Source organism: Hypanus sabinus, chromosome 3 (assembly GCF_030144855.1).
Source record: "Hypanus sabinus isolate sHypSab1 chromosome 3, sHypSab1.hap1, whole genome shotgun sequence".
In the NCBI taxonomy this organism is placed as follows: Eukaryota; Metazoa; Chordata; class Chondrichthyes; order Myliobatiformes; family Dasyatidae; genus Hypanus; species Hypanus sabinus.
The window spans coordinates 88,531,671-88,551,704 of NC_082708.1; positions in this window are offsets into that span (position 1 = coordinate 88,531,671).

The following is a 20,034-nucleotide window of genomic DNA, read 5'->3' on the forward strand; positions in this document are numbered from 1 at the left end:
ATGTTCTTCCCTCAAAAGGTTCTAGATCTTTGAAACTCTGGCTTTGATAATGAATCAGTGTACACAGGGCTAAGTTACATATTTACATTCTATCACAGTACAGATTTTTGAGGAAAAAGCCAATGGTCAGATCTGCTGTGATTTTAATAAAAACTGGGGGAACTCAACCGGCTGCACGGCCTATTTCTAATTCCATTTCCAATGTTCCTAATTTAAATCTCACCCTTGGGCCTAAACAGAAAATATAGGCTGCTTCAGTTCTGAGGTAGAGATCTCAAGGTTACTTATTTTGTCACAGAAACACTCCTGTCAGTGGCTGTCATTACACATAAATTGTCATTCATATTCCCTCTAATACAGCAATGATTCAAATTCACAATTTCTTCATTTGCAGAAACATCATTCAAAAATTGTCAGGAGAAAATTGGGTCAATACAGGACTGATTTGTTTTGGTCTAACTTTGTGCTGATTTTCCCCATGCCAATTTGATAAGGTCCCACATAGGAGATTGGTGGGTAAAATCACAGCTCATGGCATTGGGGGGAAGATATTGACATGGATAGAAAACTGGTTGGCAGATAGAAAGCAAAGGGTAACGGTGAATGGGTGTTTCTTGGAATGGCAGGTAGTGACTAGTGGAGTGCCACAGGGCTCGGTATTGGGACCACAGCTGTTTACGATTTACATCAACGATTTAGATGAAGGCATTGAGAATAACATCAGCAAGTTTGCTGATGATACTAAGCTGGGTGGCAGTGTGACATGTGATGAGGATGTTAGGAGAACTCAGGGTGACTTGGATAGGCTGGGTGAGTGGGCAGATACTTGGCAGATGACGTTTAATGTGAAAAAGTGTGAGGTTATCCACTTTGGGAGTAAGAAGAGGAAGGCAGATTATTATCTGAACGGTGTAAAGTTAGGTAAGGGAGAAATACAAAGAGATCTAGGAGTCCTTGTTCATCAGTCACTGAAGGTGAATGAGCAAGTGCAGCAGGCAGTGAAGAAGGCTAATGGAATGTTGGCCTTTATTACAAAAGGAATTGAGTACAAGAGCAAGGAAATCCTCTTGCATTTGTACAGGGCCCTGGTGAGACCACACCTGGAGTATTGTGTACAGTTTTGGTCTCCAGGGTTAAGGAAGGACATCCTGGCAGTAGAGGAAGTGCAGCGTAGATTCACAAGGTTAATTCCTGGGATGTCTGGACTGTCTTACGCAGAGAGGTTAGAGAGACTGGGCTTGTACACGCTGGAATTAAGGAGATTGAGAGGGGATCTGATTGCAACATATAAGAATATTAAGGGATTGGACAAGATAGAGGCAGGAAATATGTTCCAGATGCTGGGAGAGTCCAGTACCAGAGGGCATGGTTTGAGAATAAGGGGTAGGTCATTTAAGACAGAGTTAAGGAAAAACTTCTTCTCCCAAAGAGTTGTGGGGGTCTGGGATGCACTGCCTCGGAAGGCAGTGGAGGCCAATTCTCTGGATGCTTTCAAGAAGGAGCTAGATAGGTATCTTATGGATAGGGGAATCAAGGGATATGGGTACAAGGCAGGAACCGGGTATTGATAGTAGATGATCAGCCATGATCTCAGAATGGTGGTGCAGGCTCGAAGGGCCAAATGGTCTACTTCTGTACCTATTGTCTATTGTCTAATTTGAGTTTGAGAATCAGTTCAGCAAATGGATAAACATGAAATCCTGGGAAGAGTGATATCATGTGCAATGACATGATTGGACAGCATTGAACATGCGTGGGGTTAGCCAGTATGATTCAGCATGTGGCGGGGTTAAGATGTGTTTGTTTATTTCTGTTGATAAAAGTTCTATAATTCTTCCAGAATATGATTCTTAATTGGTAACCCATGGTGTGTTTAAATAGAGTAACATAACAGAGTAAGCATGCAATTCAATTTTCCTTCAAGTGCTTCTTGTTCCAGTAATATTATGAAAATTAAAATTTGAATCCTTCAATCCATTTCTGTGCACATTAGGCAACATTTTCTATTTTCCATTTTGGCCACCATTAGCAAACTGAACAAATGCATGTTGTGAATTCTGCTGCTTTTCCAACGTTAATTTTCAGGTTTCTTTCCAAGTTCATTTGTGCAGTTACAAATGTAAAAGTTTGCATAATCATTGCAATTGAAAAAAATTAAAAATTATTGTCTTTTATTGCTCTCGTTAAAAGCCCAACTTAAAAGCCACCTCAAAAGAGCTGGAACACACACAAAATGCTGTGTTCCACCAGCATTTTGTGTGTATTTTTGTTTGAATTTCCAGCATCTGCAGATTTCCTTGTGTTTGCTCAAAGGAGCTGGAAGCAGGGGTATTTCAAGTTATTTTGAACTGTTGCCTGCTGATGTACTCAGACCAAATTTTAGATCAAAAGTGAATTTCCTACAGTTAATACTGGAAAAATTGACCCAAATCTGATTGATCCTCCAGATCCTCCAAGTAAAATCTATTTGAAACCTTTGGGTGTAAGCTTTGGTGGAGAGATCTTCAAGAGTACATCCCATACATCAAGCAGTGGTATATTGGGGAGGGAGTGATAGTAAGTTGGAAAGGGTGGGGGGGGGGGAAGATGAGCCAAAAAAGACAAGGCTAACCCATAAAATAATGCACAAACTTAAAAGATTTATCCTCCAGTTGGCTGGGAATATGAAAGAATGCCAAATGCTCAAAATATCTGAGACCTATAGAAATGTTAACCAATATTTAAAGGATATAAAAGCATTACAAAAACAATTAATAACAAAATTAAAAGAATTAAAAAAAAGAAAATCTAAACAAAATCTAAATTCACAATTTATTAGAGATTAAAATAATGTTAATGGATTTGATTACATTGAGAATAAATATGGAATTTCCTTAAAATTGTACTTAGCTGAAGCTTACTAGGTCAATTCCCATCATCAAAAACTAGAAATAAATCAACACCAGATCATTTTGAGTTGGCAAATGATTCTGCAGAAGATGGGTTAAGGCATTTTGCTCAGGTTACTTCCCCTTTATGAGACTTCAGGTACAATTAGCTCCCATTAGCAAAATGAGAGCAATGTCCAGATTTCTGCTTTATTGTGTGCACGTGAGCATCTCAGTAACCTTCGTTTCAAGACCCCAGGAAGCAGTTGGTGATTCATATTAATGAACAATGTTATTTCAGTGAAAGAAAACTTCTCATTGAAACTTACTTCACAGATCCACAAAATTTTTTGGTAAGTTTTACAGTACATGGAACAGTGTTACAGTATAGTGCCTGGTTACATTTCTAAACTAGAAAAAAATCAAAGTTACACCCCTCGTCTAATAATAGAAAGTGAATGAGACTTATTAATTTTAATAAAAATGAGCCTTAATTATTTTAATAAAAGTAAGTGAGTCTTAATGAATCACACCTCAGCCCAAAATCTCCCTGATGAGTTGGTCAATAGATCTGATTCTATTTAGAGTTGTTCTCCAGTGGCTGCTCTTCAGGACTGGAAATGAAGAGGGCAGATGCCAGAATAAAAAGGCAGAGGGAAAGGAAGGAGGATAGCTGAAAGGTGATGGGAGAAACCAGAGGACTAGAAAAGATAAAGTGCTGGAGAGGAAGAAATCTGATAGGAGAGGAGAGTGGACAATAGGAGAAGGAGAAGGGGATCCAGGGGTTGGGGTGGGGGTGGGGGTGGGGAATAGAGGAAGGGGGAGGGAGAAGGAGAAATTATGTTCATACTATCAGGTTGGAGGCTAACAGACAGAGTCAGGTGAAGCTCCTCCACCATTCCTAATCGACTGTCTAAGTGATTCACACATCTCAGAATGGAAGAAAAAGTTGTTTACAGAGTTGACAAATCTTAGTAGCACCATAAAGCCATAAGACATAGGAGCAGAATTAAGCTATCTGACCCATTAAGTCTGCTCTGCCATTCAATCATGGCTGATCCTTTTTTTTCTCCTCCTCCACCCCAGTTCCCGGCCTTTTCCCCGTAACCTTTGATGCCATGTCCAATCAAAAACCTATCAATCTCTGCCTTAAGTACACCCAATGACCTGGCCTCCACAGCTGCATGTGGCAACAAATTCCACAAATTCATCGCCCTTTGGCTAAAGAAATTTCTCTGAATCTCTGTTTTGAAAGGGTGCCCCTCTATCCTGAGGCTGTGCCCTCTTGTCCTAAACGCTCCCACCATGGGAAACATCTTTTCCACATCTACTCTGTCTAGGCCTTTTAACATTCAAAATGTTTCAATGAGAAACCCCTCATTCTTCTGAATTCCAATGAGTACAGACTCAGAACCATCAAATGTTCCTCCTATGATAGCAGTTTCATTCCTGGTATAATCCTTGTGAACCTCCTCTGAACCATCTCCAATGCCAACACATCCTTTCTAAGATGAGGGGCCCAAAACTATTCACAATAGTCAAGATGAATCCTCACCAGTGCCTTATAAAGCCTCAGTGTCACATCCTTCCTTTTGTATTATAGACCTCTTGAAATGAAGGCTAACATGGCATTTGCCTTCCTCACCATCGACTCAACCAGTGAGTTAACCTTTGGCTATTCAGCACAAGGACTCCCAAGTCCCACTACATCTCAGATTCCTGGATTTTCTCCCCATTTGGAAAATAGTCTGCACATTTATTTCTACTACCAAAGTGCATGACCTTGCATTTTCCAACAATGTATTTCATTTGCCACTTTCTTGCCCATTCTCCTAATCTGTCCAAGTCCTTCTGCATCCTACCTGTTTCCTCAATACTACCTGCCCCTTCACCACAGTAAGTGCTCTGGTGCTATAACTTCTGCTGGGCTTAGTAGGTCCTTATCAGTCTTAACTTTGGTAGGATTTGTCTTCAGATCATCAAGTGACCAATGGGGATATGGTGGGGTGGGGAGGGTTTCTTCAAATGTTTTGAAAGTCATTTTTTCAGCAGTAGACTTCATAATTGCTTCTCCCTTCAGCTTCTTGTCCTTTCTCAGTTTTCATCTGTGATAGAACTCTGTTCAGCTTTCCATTGGTATATGTGACAATAATAACCCAATACCAAGACAATGCTTTAACTTTTCCTCTGTCTCTGAAGCCCAATACATCTTCCATTTTGTTTAAGAGCAGCATGAAGTCATGTCTGAAATCCCACTGCTACATGGTGACTCCAACATTGCTTCCAATGACATTTACTCAACGGCATGTTAAAATTGAGGAGACACTAATTCTCTGGAAAAGATGGTGAAGGGAAGAGGAGTTCTGGGCAATTAAGTTAGTTCTGGGGGTGGTGTGTAGTATAGAGGTTGAATAGATTGTACATGAACAGAGTTGAAACAAATACCCTCATAGGAAATCTTGCTGGGAAGAAACCCAAAAGCAATTTGAGTAAAGTTTCTTAATTTTCTGGAATATATGAACAGCAAGAAGTATGGGGTACATATATGTTACCATACACAGCCTTGAAATTCATTTTTTTGTTGTATAATCAACTATAACAGAATCAATAAAGACTGCCTAACTGGGATGTTCAACTAGAGTGCAGAAAACAACAAACTGTACAAATGCAAAAATAAGAAACAATAAATAATAATAAATAAGTAAGCAATGAATATTAAGAACATGAGATGAAGAGTTCTTAAAAGTGAGTCCATTGGTTGAGGGAACATTTCAATGATGAGGCAAGTGAAGTTGAGTGAAGTTATCCCCTTTGGTTCAAGAGGCCAGTAGTTGAGGGGTAGTAACCATCCCTGATGGTGCAAGTCCTGAGGCTCTTGTACCTTCTTCCTGATGGCAGCAGTGAGAAGAGAGCATTTCCTGGGTGGTGGGGGTCCCTGATGATGGACGCTACTTTACTGCACAGCATTTCACGTAGATGTCCTCGATGGCTGGGAGAGCTTTACCTGTGAGGCTGGTACGAGCTTTTAGGCTTTTGTACCTTCTGCCCCATGGGAGAGGGGAGAAGGAGGGGTAGATGAGAACTTTGATTTTTCTGACTGCTTTACTGAGCCAGCAAGAAGCATAGGCAGTGGGGGGAGGGTGGTATGTTTTCCTGAGTAGCAAGGGGAGGGAAAGTAAGCCTGAATTCCCTGGATATGCAAAAAGATGGAGTTACATAGAACTGAAACAAATCGCTAGTGACAGCTGCTGGGTTGTTAACATAACTGTGAGCCGAGCAGGCTGCAGAAAATTCAGAGGGAAAAGAAATTAAAGAAAGGGCAAAAATACTGATGAGGCAACTGAATAGGAAAAAGGTTGTAAGATGCAAAGAGTGACCAATTAGAGATCAATAATCTACTTCTGTAAGCAGATGGCATGGCTGTGATGTTAAATGTATACATTCTATAATTGTTTAACCATAGAAGAAACTGCTCGAGTCTCAGCAAGGGAAGGTATGTTTCAGATTCTGGGTTAATTGACAAAGTAAAGGTCCTGGAAAGGGTAGCTGCACGTAAAGTACATTAGCTAACAGTTCCAGATGGAGAGCATCCTGGGGGACTTAACTGAGGAATGTAGAGTCCTTGACCATAACCTCATGAAACTGCATGCAAGGTGGTAGCACGCATGGTTACAGAGGCCACTCTGGCTCCAATTATGACCAAAAAATAGTGATGGGCATAAAAATAACCAAAATCTGCAAGTCTACCTTGCTAGCTAGCAAAATAGAAAATGTGCTGCGCCGTTACAGACTAATGCAGGGAGTGGACCATCTCTCCTCACCATGGTCTACTACAGTTACTTGAGGAAGCGGTTCAAGAGCACAGAAGCACAGTATTCGAGTGAGAATTAAAGTGTGTCCCTGCAGGCCCATGTTCCTGATAATTCTACTCACTAACATCCCATAGATAGAAAATAAGATGAATTATCTGAGATTAACTAAGATGTCTGAACCAGCAGGAGATGAGGGACTGCTACACACACATTCTGAGAGAAGCATGGCTCCAGGACATGACTGCATACTCAGGCCTAATCTCCTTTCGAGCAGACAGAAATGCTGTGATGTCTGGCAAGACCGGTGGAGGAGGTCTGGGTATCTAAATCGGTTAGAACTGGTGTGTGACCACCTCGGCAGTGACAGCCCACTGCTCACCAGAGATGGAGTGGTGAAGTGCAGGCCCTTCTACTTACCATTACCTTTGAGCTAATTGCTGTTCACATCCCCCCACCCTTCCCCCGTTATGCTAGCGCTGGGGAAGTGTTGCAGCAGCTCTGTGGTGCCAACTGCAACCTCAAAACCACTCACTCCGATGGTGTCTTCATTGTTGCTGTCAACTTCAAAACAGTCCAGCAAAAGTTCTAGCAGCATGTCAACTTCGCAACCAGAGGTGAGAATACATTGGATTAGACTCGTTTATGCCAGTGTTCATGTCATCTATGAGAATGACCCATTCCTGCTGTCTTCACCTTGGATACTCAGACCACATGTCCACCTCAGCTTCGCAGGACTGCTTTGGAAGCACATTGAGGGAGGCGACTGCCTACGATCATCACATCAGCATTGATGAATATGCAGGCTACTAAGCAAATGCATCGGGGACGTTACCATGATTAAACACGACACTGCCAGGGGAAGCTAGAAACCATGGCTGACAGTGGAGGTTCATGCACTGCTTAGGGATCAGGCTCCCTTCAGATTGGGCACAAGATGACTCTAAGGTCAGCAAGAGCAATCAGGAAGGCAAAGCATGAGTACGCACGGAAAATTCAGACACCTTTGTTCCACCAGTGACACACAGTACGTTTGGCAATGTATACAAACACAACTGATTATAAGTCCACCCTATGCGTCAATAACAGTGACATCCCCCTTCTTGATAGACTGAATGACTTCTGCGCACAATTTGATGCATTAACCAATGTGACATCAAGGAAAGCCCCCTCTTCCACTAAGGACCAGGCTGCAGCTGAGGCGAGGAAAAGCCTCGCCAGGGTAACAATAGACAATAGGTGCAGGAGTAGGCCATTCGGCCCCTTAAGCCAGCACCGCCATTCAATGAGATCTTGGCTGATCATCCACAATAGGTACCCCATTCCTGCCTTCTCCCCATATTCCTTGACTCCACTAGCTTTAAGAACTCTATCTAACTCTTTTTTGAAAGCATCCAGACAATTGGCCTCCACTGCCTTCTGAGGCAGAGTATTCCATAGATCCACAACTCTCTGGGTGAAAAAGTTTTTCCTCAACTCAGTTCTAAATGACCTACCCCTTATTCTTAAACTGTGGCCTTTGGTTCTGGACTCAACCAACATGTTTCCTGCCTATAGCGTGTTCAATTCCTTAATAATCTTATATGTTTCAATCAGATCCCCTCTCATCCTTCTAAATTCCAGTGTATACAAGCCCAGTCACTCCAACCTTTCAACACATGACAGTCCCGCCATCTCGGGAATTAACCTCGTGAACCTACACTGCACTCCCTCAATAGAAAGAATGTCCTTCCTCAAATTTGGAGACCAAAACTGAACACAATACTGCAGGTGTGGTCTCACCAGGGCCATGTACAACTGCAGAAGGACCTCTTTGCTCCTATACTCAACTCCCCTTGTTATGAAGGCCAACATGCCATTAGCTTTCTTCACTGCCTGCTGTAACTGCATGCTTACTTTCAGTGACTGATGAACAAGGACACCTAGATCTCGTTGTACTTCTCCTTTTCCTAACGTGACACCAGTCAGATAGTAATCTGCCTTTCTGTTCTTGCCACCAAACTGGATAACCTCACATTCATCCACATTAAATTGCATCTACCATGCATCTGCCCACTCACCCAACCTGTCCAATTCATCCTGCATTCTCATAACATCCTCCTCATATTTCACACTACTACCCAACTTTGTCATCTGTAAATTTGGCAATTGTAAAATTGTCAATCTGAAAACTCTCTGGGGAGATTGAGGTGTGCCTCATTCTAATATCTTTCCACAGGAGCTCCATCGAAAGTGTATCTGGCTGCATCATGGTGTGGTACAGAAAGTGCAAAGCATCAGACTACAATCCCTTACAGAGGCGAGTAAAAAGCACTGAAAGGATCACCGAGATCTCCCTCCCCTTATTTGTGACATTTACCAGGAACACTGAGACGAAAGGCCCAAAGCATTGTTAAGGATCCTAACCTCCCATCCCACAATCTCTCTGACTCACTACCATCAGAAGCATCAGGACAAGGTCTGTCAAACTGAGTAACAGCTTCTTCACCTAAGCTGAAAGACTAAATAGTCTAATAGACTAAATAGACTAAAAAGACTAAATAGACTAAATAAAGACTAAAGACTAAAGACTAAACCCTGCCAGCAACAAGATCTCATCACTAGGTCAACAAGCTAGTTACTGTACACTAGCTAGCACACAACATGCATTTTGAATGATATTTCGCTAACTTATTCAGGGTAATATTGGGTTTGGTGCTGTGTGTGATGTATGCTTTCTGGGTGAACCATGGTCCAGAGAAATGTTGTTTTGTTTGGTTGTATATATGCACAGTCAGATGACAATAAACTTGAACTTGAAGTATCTATGGACAGGGTGCCATCAAGGACTAGAAAGTTACAGCATGGTGATAAAAGGACACCCTTTATTTCCTGTGATCCCTTGTGAAGTATCAATGAGAGAAACGCCTCTCTAAAATCCCTTTTCTTTACAGTAACTGTTCATTCTAGTCTCTCCTATAAGAGGGAATGCCCTCCATACTCTATCAATACTTGTTATATTTATTAATTAAGTCAGATCTCAGTATTCCAGACTCTAGTGGTTACAAGCCGGGTTTTGCTATGAACCTTCCTCAGGAGACAGCCTGCCATTGCATTTGGTGATCCAGTGAACATTCTCTGAACTACTTCCAAAGCAATAACATCTTCTCTTTAATAAAGCGACCAATAGCATACGTAGTATTACAGATGCGGGCTCACAAATGTCCGATTATAATTGAACCATCATCTTTGGTATTTTGTTCCCATGGAAACAAACGTTAACATTGTGTTAGCTTAGTTAACCACTTGCACTTTCTGCATCTGAGCAAATAGCTCACTTAGGTACCCAAACCTCAGAACGCTGCAATCTCCCCCATTTAAATAATATGTTCATACGTTGTTTAGACAGCTTCAAATAATACACTCCATTTGCCAGATTTTTCAATCAATATATTTATATCGCTTTCTTTGTGTCCACCTCTTAGCATTCTTTCCTATCAATCTAGGAGTTAAGAGAAAGCTAGCATGGAAATATTTAATGCAGGTGATATCAAATGAACTTAGTCATAGAGTCACAGTATCACAGCACAGAAAGAGACCCTTTAGCCCAACATGTTTGTACTGTCCAATCCAGTTCCTGCCTATACTAATCCTCTTGATTGACACCTGGTAGAAGTTAGCTGTACTTGTTAGGATTATTGTAAGTCATTGATAGTAATTTTAAGGAACAACAGAACTTAACTAAAAAGGCAATAAGGGGAGAAAAAATGAGGTACGAATGCAAGCTAGCCAGGAATATAAAGGAGGATAGCAAAAGCTTTTTTAGGTATGTGAAGAGAAAGAAGATAGATAAGAACAATGTTGGGCCCTTGAAGAATGAATTGGGTGAAATTGTTATGGGAAACAGAGAAATGGCAGAAGAATTTAATAAGTACTTTAGATCTTCACTAAGGAAGACACAAGCAATCTTCCAGATGTACGGATGGGCCAAGGACATTGGGTAACAGAGGAAATGAAACAGATTGACACTAGGAACGAAACAGTGATGAGTAGACTGATGGGACTGAAGGCTGACAAATCCCCAGGTCCAGATGGTTTGCATCCTAGGGTACTAAAGGAGGTGGCCCTGGAAATTGCGGATGCATTGGTAATCATTTTCCAATGTTCCTTAGATTCAGGATCAAGTTCCTGAGGATTGGAGAACAGTTAATGTTATCCCACTTTTTAAGAAAGGAGGGAGGGAGAAAACAGAGAACTATCAACCTGTCAGCCTGAGATCGGTGGTGGGGAAGATGCTAGAGTCCATTATTAAAGATGAAATAGTGGCATATCTAGATAGCAGTGATAGGATTGGGCCGAGCCAGCAAGGATTTACCAAGAGTAAATCATGCTTGACTAATCTATTGGAGTTTTTCAAGGATGTAACCAGGAAGTTAGACAAGGGAGATCCAGTGGATGTAGTGTACCTCGATCTTCAGAAGGCATTTGATAATGTCCTACATAGGAGATTGGTGGGTAAAATCACAGCTCATGGCATTGTGGGGAAAACATTGACATGGATAGAAAACTGGTTGGCAGATAGAAAGCAAAGGGTAATGGTGAATGGGTGTTTCTCGGAATGGCAGGTGGTGACTAGTGGAGTGCCATAGGGCTCGGTATTGGGACCACAGCTGTTTACGATTTACGCCAACGATTTAGATGAAGGCATTGAGAATAACATCAGCAAGCTTGCTGATGATACTAAGCTGGGCGGCAGTGTGACATGTGATGAGGATGTTAGGAGAATTCAGGGTGACTTGGATAGGCTGGGTGAGTGGGCAGATACTTGGCAGATGACGTTTAATGTGAATAAGTGTGAGGTTATCCACTTTGGGAGTAAGAACAGGAAGGCAGACTATTATCTGAATGGTGTAAAGTTAGGTAAGGGAGAAATACAAAGAGATCTAGGAGTCCTTGTTCATCAGTCACTGAAGGTGAATGAGCAAGTGCAGCAGGCAGTGAAGAAGGCTAATGGAATGTTGGCCTTTATTACAAAGGGAATTGAGTACAAGAGCAAGGAAATCCTTTTGTGTTTGTACAGGGCCCTGGTGAGACCACACCTGGAGTATTATGTACAGTTTTGGTCTCCAGGGTTAAGGAAGGACATCCTGGCTGTAGAGGAAGTGCAGCGTAGATTCACAAGGTTAATTCCTGGGATGTCTGGACTGCCTTACGCAGAGAGGTTAGAGAGACTGGGCTTATACACGCTGGAATTAAGGAGGTTGAGAGGGGATCTGATTGCAACATATAAGAGTATTAAGGGATTGGACAAGATAGAGGCAGGAAATATGTTCCAGATGCTGGGAGAGTCCAGTACCAGAGGGCATGGTTTGAGAATAAGGGGTAGGTCATTTAGGACAGAGTTAAGGAAAAACTTCTTCTCCCAGAGAGTTGTGGGGGTCTGGAATGCACTGCCTTGGAAGGCAGTAGAGGCCAATTCTCTGGATGCTTTCAAGAAGGAGCTAGATAGGTATCTTATGGATAAGGGAATCAAGGGATATGGGGACAAGGCAGGAACCGGGTATTGATAGTAGATTAGTAGATGATCAGCGATGATCTCAGAATGGCGGTGCAGGCTCGAAGGGCCAAATGGTCTACTTCTGCACCTATTGTCTATTGTAATGAAACAGTTGATGAAGTTGTCAAAACTGTCTTAAAGTTTATTTGTAAACTCTGAGAATTTTGCCTTTAAGTTTATACTACTTTCACTCATTGTTTTCACAAACATGAAACACTTCAAATTTAATCTTCCATTATTAACCATTCAACTAAATATTTTATGTCATATATCTGTCACCAAATTCAGAAAACCTCCAAGTTTTGTGCTATCTGCATTTTAGGAAATAGTGACTGATACATGCAAGTCCACAAGGAAAAGGGCATGGATATTACTGAGTTAGAGAAGAACATATGGATAATCTGGAGCAGGTCAAAATTAAGAAGGAGATGTCATGGAAAACTTGGAGATGACAAATTCCCAAGGCTAGATAAGATCTGACAGAAGTTGCAATGGAAAGCATAGAGGATATAACTAAGGAGAAGACATAGATTTTTGCAGATAATTGTTAGTAATGTTGAGAAGGATTGTTTAAAGATGTGATCTGGGTTGGTGTACTTTAGTTATGGATGGATTGTGCTTGTTTCCTCTTGAGCAATGGATGCTGAGGGGTAACTTGATAGAAGTATATAAAATTATAAAAGACTGTCCTGACGAAGGGTCTCAGCCTGAAATGTTGACTGTACTTCTTCCTATAGATGCTGCCTGGCCTGCTGCATTCCACCAGCATTTTGAATTTCCAGCATCTGCAGATTTCCTCGTGTTCTCGACCCTGGGTTCAGGTCATAATCTCCTCTAAGTGGAACGCTGGTAGATGTGATAGTAAAGAATTCACACAGCATGCAAGAATTCACAGGTGAGGGTACAGAATTTAAAAGTTGAGACATAATATTGCAACTGTATCAATCATTGTGGGTAGATCACACTTGGGAGTTGTATGCAATTCTATTCCCCACATTAGATGAAGAATGCAGTTACACTGGAGTGAGTGCAAGGGAAATTTGGCAGGATGTTTCCTCAGCTGGAAAGCTCCAGACAAAGACTGTACTGGAGAATGGGTAAGATGGCAAGTTATTAGAAGATGTATCTAAATTGAAGGTCATTGGACTAATCAACAAGACAGCCATGAGCTTGTAAGATTCCCATATTTTAAAGATAAAGCGAACCAAAGGATCTAGTGTCAGCTACAGAATTAAGTTATTATAACAAAACAATATCACATCAATTACAACAAAATAAGCAATTCATGTTATCGTCATGAATCAAATATTAATGAGAATTAAATTGTTACTGTTTGTAAACATCGGAACATTTAGTGAAGATGCCAATCCTACAAACCTGACTTTATATTTCCCTGAAAATCACTGCAAAGGCTTTGCAGAGTTCATGAGAGAAATTTGAATATTTATCCATAAATAAAGTGATTGTGTTGAAACAACCTTCATATTCTGTTAAGAAGTACTGTTATCAGTCCCATCTGCTACACCACATAGAGTCCAGAGATGGATATAACATCTTTCTGTTCCACCTGATGAAATTCACATCATATTTCTTTAAACCACTTTCAAAGAACATCTCACAACAAGCTTTAGTGTATTCTGGATGTGCATTGATAGCATATAACTTACTGATTTTAATTACAATGCCTTGAAACCATAAAACCATAAGTCCAGAGGACAAAGGAGCAGAATTAGACCATTTGGCCCATTGAGTCTGCTCCACCATTTCATCATGGTTGATCCAATTTTCCTCTCAGCCCCCATCTCCTGACTTCTTCCTGTATCCCTTCATGCCCTGACCAGTCAAGAATCTATCAACCTCAGCCTTACATATACCTACAGAAATGACCTTTACAGCTGCCTGTGGCAAAAAATTCCACAGATTCACCACTCTCTGGCTAAAGAAATTCCTCCTCATCTCTATTATAAAAGGACACCCCTCTATTCTGAGGCTGTGTCCTCTGGTCTAAGACTCTCCCACCATAGGAAACATCAACTCCACATCCACTCTATCAAGGCTGTTCAACATTCAAGTTTCAACGAGGTCACCCCTCATTTTCTTAAATTCTAGTGATATAGGCCCAGTGGAAGGATGGAAAGAAGGAAAGGAGGGAAGGAGGGGGAAGAAGGGGGAAGAAGGGGAGGGGGCATTAACGGAAGTTAGAGAAATTAATGTTCATGCCATCAGGTTGGAGGCTACCCTGATGGAACATAAGGTGTTGTTCCTCCAACCTGAGTGTGGTTTCATCTTGACAGTAGAAACCTAATCTAGGTTCAGCACATCCTTTCTTAAGATAAAGGGCCCAAAACTGCTCACAATACTCCAAGTGAGGCCTCACTGGTGTTTCATAAAGTCGCAACATTACATTCTGGCTTTTATATTCTAGTCCCCTTGAAATGAATGCTATTTGCATTTGCCTTCCTCACTACAGGTTCAACCTGTGAATTAACCTTTAGGGAATCCTGCACAAGGTCTCCTTACTCTCTTTGCACCTCGGAATCAGAATCAGGTATATTATCACCGGCATGTGATGTGAAATTTGTTAACTAAGCAGCAGCAGTTCAATGCAATATGCAGTTCAATCTAGCAGAGAGAGAAAAAATAATAGTAAATAAAATAAAACATAATAAATAAACCAGTAAATCAGCTAAATCAAATCCGTATATTGAATAGATTTAAAAAATTGGGCAAAATCAGAAATACTGTATATTAAAAAAGTGAGGTAGAGTGCAAAGCTTCAAAGTCCATTTAGGAATCAGTTGGTAGAGGGAAAGAAGCTGTTTCTGAATCACTGGGTGTGTGCCTTCAGGCTTCTGGATGCTGCCTTTCTGAGACACTGTTTCCTAAAGATGTCCCGGGTACTTTGTAGGCGAGTATCCAAGATGGAACTGACTGGATTTACAACCTTCTGCAGCTTCTTTCAGTCCTGTGCAGTCGCCCCTCCATACCAGACAGACAGTGATGCAGCCTGTCAGAATGCTCTCCATGGTACATCTATGACATTTTTCAGTGTATTTGTTGACATACCAAATCTCTACAAACGCCTAATAAATATAGCCGCTGTCTTCTTTATGACTACATCAATATGGTGGGACCAGGTTAGATCCTTAGAGATCTTGACACCCAGGAACTTGAAACTGCTCACTCTCTCCACTTCTGATCCCTCTATGAGATTTTTGTAGTTTCTGTCCATTAAAAAACGAATCAACTCTTTCTTTTATTCTACTGAAGTGCATGACCATTCATTTCCTGACACGATATTCTATCTCCCACTACTTTGCCCATTCACCTAATCTATCCAAGTCCTTTTGTAGCCTCTCTGCTTCCTTAAAGCTATCTGCCCTTCTACCTATCTTCATACCAGCTGCAAACTTTGCAACAAAATGATCAATTCCATCATCCAAATCATTAACATATAATGGAAGAAGAATTGATCCCAACACAGACCCCTATGAAACACTACTACTCACCAGCAGCCAACTTGCAGAGGCTCCTTTCATTCCCACTCTTTGCCTCCTGCCAATCAGCTACTGCTTTATCCATGAAATACCTTCCCTTTAATACTATAGGCTCATAGTTTGTGCAGCACCTTGCCAAAGGACTTCTGAAAATCCAAATAAATACGCAACATCAACCGATTTTCCTTGGTTTATTCTGCTTATAATTTCTTCAATGAATTGCAACAGATTTGGCAGGTAAGATTTTGCCTTGAGAAACCATGCTGACTGTGGCCTATTCTATCATGTGGTTCTAAATACCTCAAAAGCACAACCTAAACAATTGACTCAGGTTGGAGGAACAACTCCTTGTATACCGGCTGGGTAGCCTCCAACCTGATGGCATGGACATTGACTTCTCTAAATTCTGTTAATGTCCCTCCTCACCTTCTTACCCTATCCCTGATATATTTATTTTTCTTTCCCCTTCCTCTTTTTTTCTATCTCTCTGCCCATCACTCTGCCTGTTCTCCATCTCCCTCTGGTGCTCCCCTCCACCTTTCTTTCTCCGTAGGCCTCCCGGCCCATGATCCTTTCCCTTCTCCAGCTCTGTATCACTTTCGGCAATCACCTTTCTGGCTCTCAGATTCACCCCACCCCCTCTGGTCTTCTCGTATCATTTCGCATTTTCCCCTCCCCCTCCTACTTTTAAATCTCTTACTATCTTTCCTTTCAGTTAGTCCTGACAAAGGGTCTCAGCCCAAAACATCAACAGCACTTCTCCCTATCGATGCTGCCTGGCCTGCTGTGTTCCACCAGCATTTTGTGTGGTTTGTGTGAATTGACTCCAACATCTTCCCAACTACTGAGGTCAGACTAACTGACCTATGATTTCCTTTCTTCTGTCTTTCTTCATTATAGAAGACTAGAGTGACATTTGCAATTTTTCAGACTTTCAGAACCATTCCAGAGTCTAATGATTCTTGAAAGATCATTACTAATGTCTCCCCAATTTCTTCAGCCATCTCTTTCTGAACCCTGGGTGTAAACCATATGGTCCAGGTGACTTATCTGCAGACCTTTCAATTTCCCAAGAACCTTCTCTCTTGTAATTGTAAATTCACACACTTCTTAACTCCTAACACCTAGAACTTCCACCATACTGCTAGTGCCTTCCACAGTAAAGACAGTTCAAAATTTTTATTCAGTTCATCTGCCATTTCATTGTCTCCCATTACTACATCTGCAGCATCTATTTCCAGTGATCTGATATCTTCTCACTTCACTTTTACAGTTTATGCATCTGAAGAAACTTTTGGTATCCTCTTCAATATTATTATCTAGCTTACTTTCATATTCCATTCTTAACATCTCTTAGTTGCCTTCTGTTGGTATTCGAAAGCTTTCCAATCCTTGAACTTCCCACTAATGTTTGCTCTATTATATGTCCTCTCTTCGGCTTTGACTTCCCTTGTTAGCCACGATTCCTGTGGCTTCTGAATTGCTTCCAGAAATTCCAGCTATTGCTGCTCTGCTATCATCCCTGCCAGTGTTCTTTCCAATCAATTCTGGCCAGCTCCTCTCTCTGTTACATGGGGGCGACAGAGGAGAACCCAAGTGCAGGACACTGGCACGTCAACTCAGTTGGGGAGGCTGGCGTAGACCTGAACGTAGAGCAGGAAACCAGAGGGATCTTGACAAGGAGACGGGATTCACAGGGACTCTCTAGAAAATAGAGCGGAACTTAGAACTACCGGTTCTAATCAGAACAGGGAACAAAGTGTCACTCAAGAATTGACCAACGAATGGGCAACCAGTGATAGAGTCACCATCGTATTTATTTCCCAGTCTCTGATGAGAGCCAGATGTACGGTAATTGGGTAACTAGCAGCAATAGACTGAAATTGGGGCATAATCGGGGAGAAAGTAGTGTTAAAGGGGAATGGCCAACCGGAACCATAACAGTACCACCCCCCCCCCAATGGGAGCCTCCCAGCGTTCCTCCAGGCCTGTCTGGATGGTCCCGATGGAAGTTCTGGATGAGGGAAGGGTCTAGGATAAAGGAGCAGGGGACCCAGGAACGCTCTTCAGGACTGTACACCTCTCAGTCCACCAGGTATTGGAGGCTCTTGCACCGACGGCACACATGTAGCAGTCATCGGATGGTGTATGCCGGATGGCTGTCGATGAGCTGGGCAGGGGGAGGAGTCTCAGATGGGGGACACAAAGGGCTGATGGAGACTGGTTTCAACTGAGACACATGGACTTCAGCAGCGTGAGGCGGACCGCTGTGGGATTGATAATCCTATCAACCTTGAATGGTCCCAGGAAGCGGGGGACGAGTTTCCTAAGTTCACATTTGAGTGGGATGTACTTGACGGAAAGCCACACCATCTGCCCCAGTTCGTACTCCGGCACTGGAGTCCGCTGTCGGTCAGCCGTTTTCTTATTTCGATTTGTTGATTTGAGTAGGGTCATGCGAGTCTCCTCCCAAATCTTCCGGCACCAATCAACGTGGTCCCGAACCGACGTTACCGCAATCTCCTCTTCCTGCGTGGGGAACAGCGGGGGTTGGTACCCAAGGGATCACTCAAACAGGGACCTCCCAATGGCAGAGCTCACCAGGGAGTTGTGGGCGTACTCAACCCACAGGAGATGGTCGCTCCAGGTTGACGGGTGGTTTGCCGTTACGCAATGTAATGTCGCCTCCAGTTCTTGGTTGACCCGTCCCATCTGCCCTTTCGTCTGGGGGGGGAAGCCGGATGACAGGCTGGCTGTTGCTCCTAGGGCTCGACAGAGGACCTTCCATACCTGCAAAACAAACTGGGAACCTTGATCGGAGATGATGTCCGTGGGGATTCCGTGGAGGCGGAAGATGTGGCGGACGAGAAGGTCTGTGGTTTCCTGAGAGGATGGGAGTTTCGGGAGGGCCAAAAAGCGCACCACCTTGGAGAATCGGTCTCCCACGGTGAGGACAGTTGTGTTTCCGCAGGAAGGGGATAGACCGGTGACGAAGTCTAGGGTGATGTGTGACCAGGGATGACCAGGGATAGGTAGAGGACAATGTAGACCCACCAGTGGTCGATGAGAGTCCGTACCCCGGGTACAAATGAAACACACCGAGACATAAGAGCGGGTGTCCCCCTCCATGGACGGCCACCAAAAGTACCTCCTCAGGAGAGCCAGGGTCCAATCACTCCCGGGGTGGCAGGCAAACCGGGATGTGTGTCCCCATTGGAGGACCCAAGGCCTGACGGAGGCGGGAACGTACAGGCGATCCCTGGGTCCACTTCCAGGATCAGGGTCTTCCCGCTGGGCCTCTCTTACCTTTGCCTCAATCTCCCAAGAGAGGGCGGCCACCACGCAGGTTGGAGGGAGGATTGTCTCGGAGCTGGAGGTGTCCTTCTTGGAGTCATGCTGACGGAATAGTGCGCCCAGCTTTCCGTTCCTGGATCCTGGATGGAACGTGAGGGTAAACTGGAATCGTCCAAAAAACAATGCCCACCGGGCCTGATGGGAGCTCAATCACTTGGCAGTCTTAATATACTCCAGGTTCTTATGATTCATCAATAACATAAATGGGTGTTCTGCCCCCGCCAACCAGTGCTTCCATTCTTCCAATGCTAGTTTAACCGCCAGTAGTTCCCGATTCCCCATGTTGTAATTTCGCTCGGCGGGAGACAGTCGGCGAGAGTAGAAGGCACAGGGGTGAAGCTTTTCGTCAGAACTAGCCTGTTAGGGGTGGAGTTTCAAGATGGCGACGTAAACATCTGCCTTTTAGGCTCTCTTCATTTTTTCAACTATAATCACCCTTTAATCAAATCTTTTCGAATTTAATCATATGAGTTGCTACTTCTGATTAACTTTTTTTTTCCTAAAACAATATTTGATCTAATCTTGTCAAACTTAAAATGGCTACAAGCAAGAAATTGTCTAAGGATCCTTTTCCCGTCGACATAATTTCTAATCTTCTGGATGCTAAACTTGCGGGTTTGGAAGGCAGATTAGAAGGTAAATTGGGAAGTAGACTGACAAGTTTGGAAAATAAGTTTACCATGAAAATATCTGAACTTGAAGAAGCTGATAGATCGCTTGAAACTAAGCTTCAATCGCAGGCATCAGATATTCAGCGGCATGAAGATAAGATCACGACTCTTGAAAAATCAATTTGTGAAAAAGTACGTACAATTGAAGCGCTGGAGAAGAAGATTGAGTCAACTGCTAAAACTATGGATCAGTATAAGTTTAAAATTACTGATCTCGAAAACCGATCTCGCAGACAGAATTTGCGTATCATCAAATTTCCCGAAAAAGTTGAGTCCGGTGATTTAACTGAATTTTTCTCT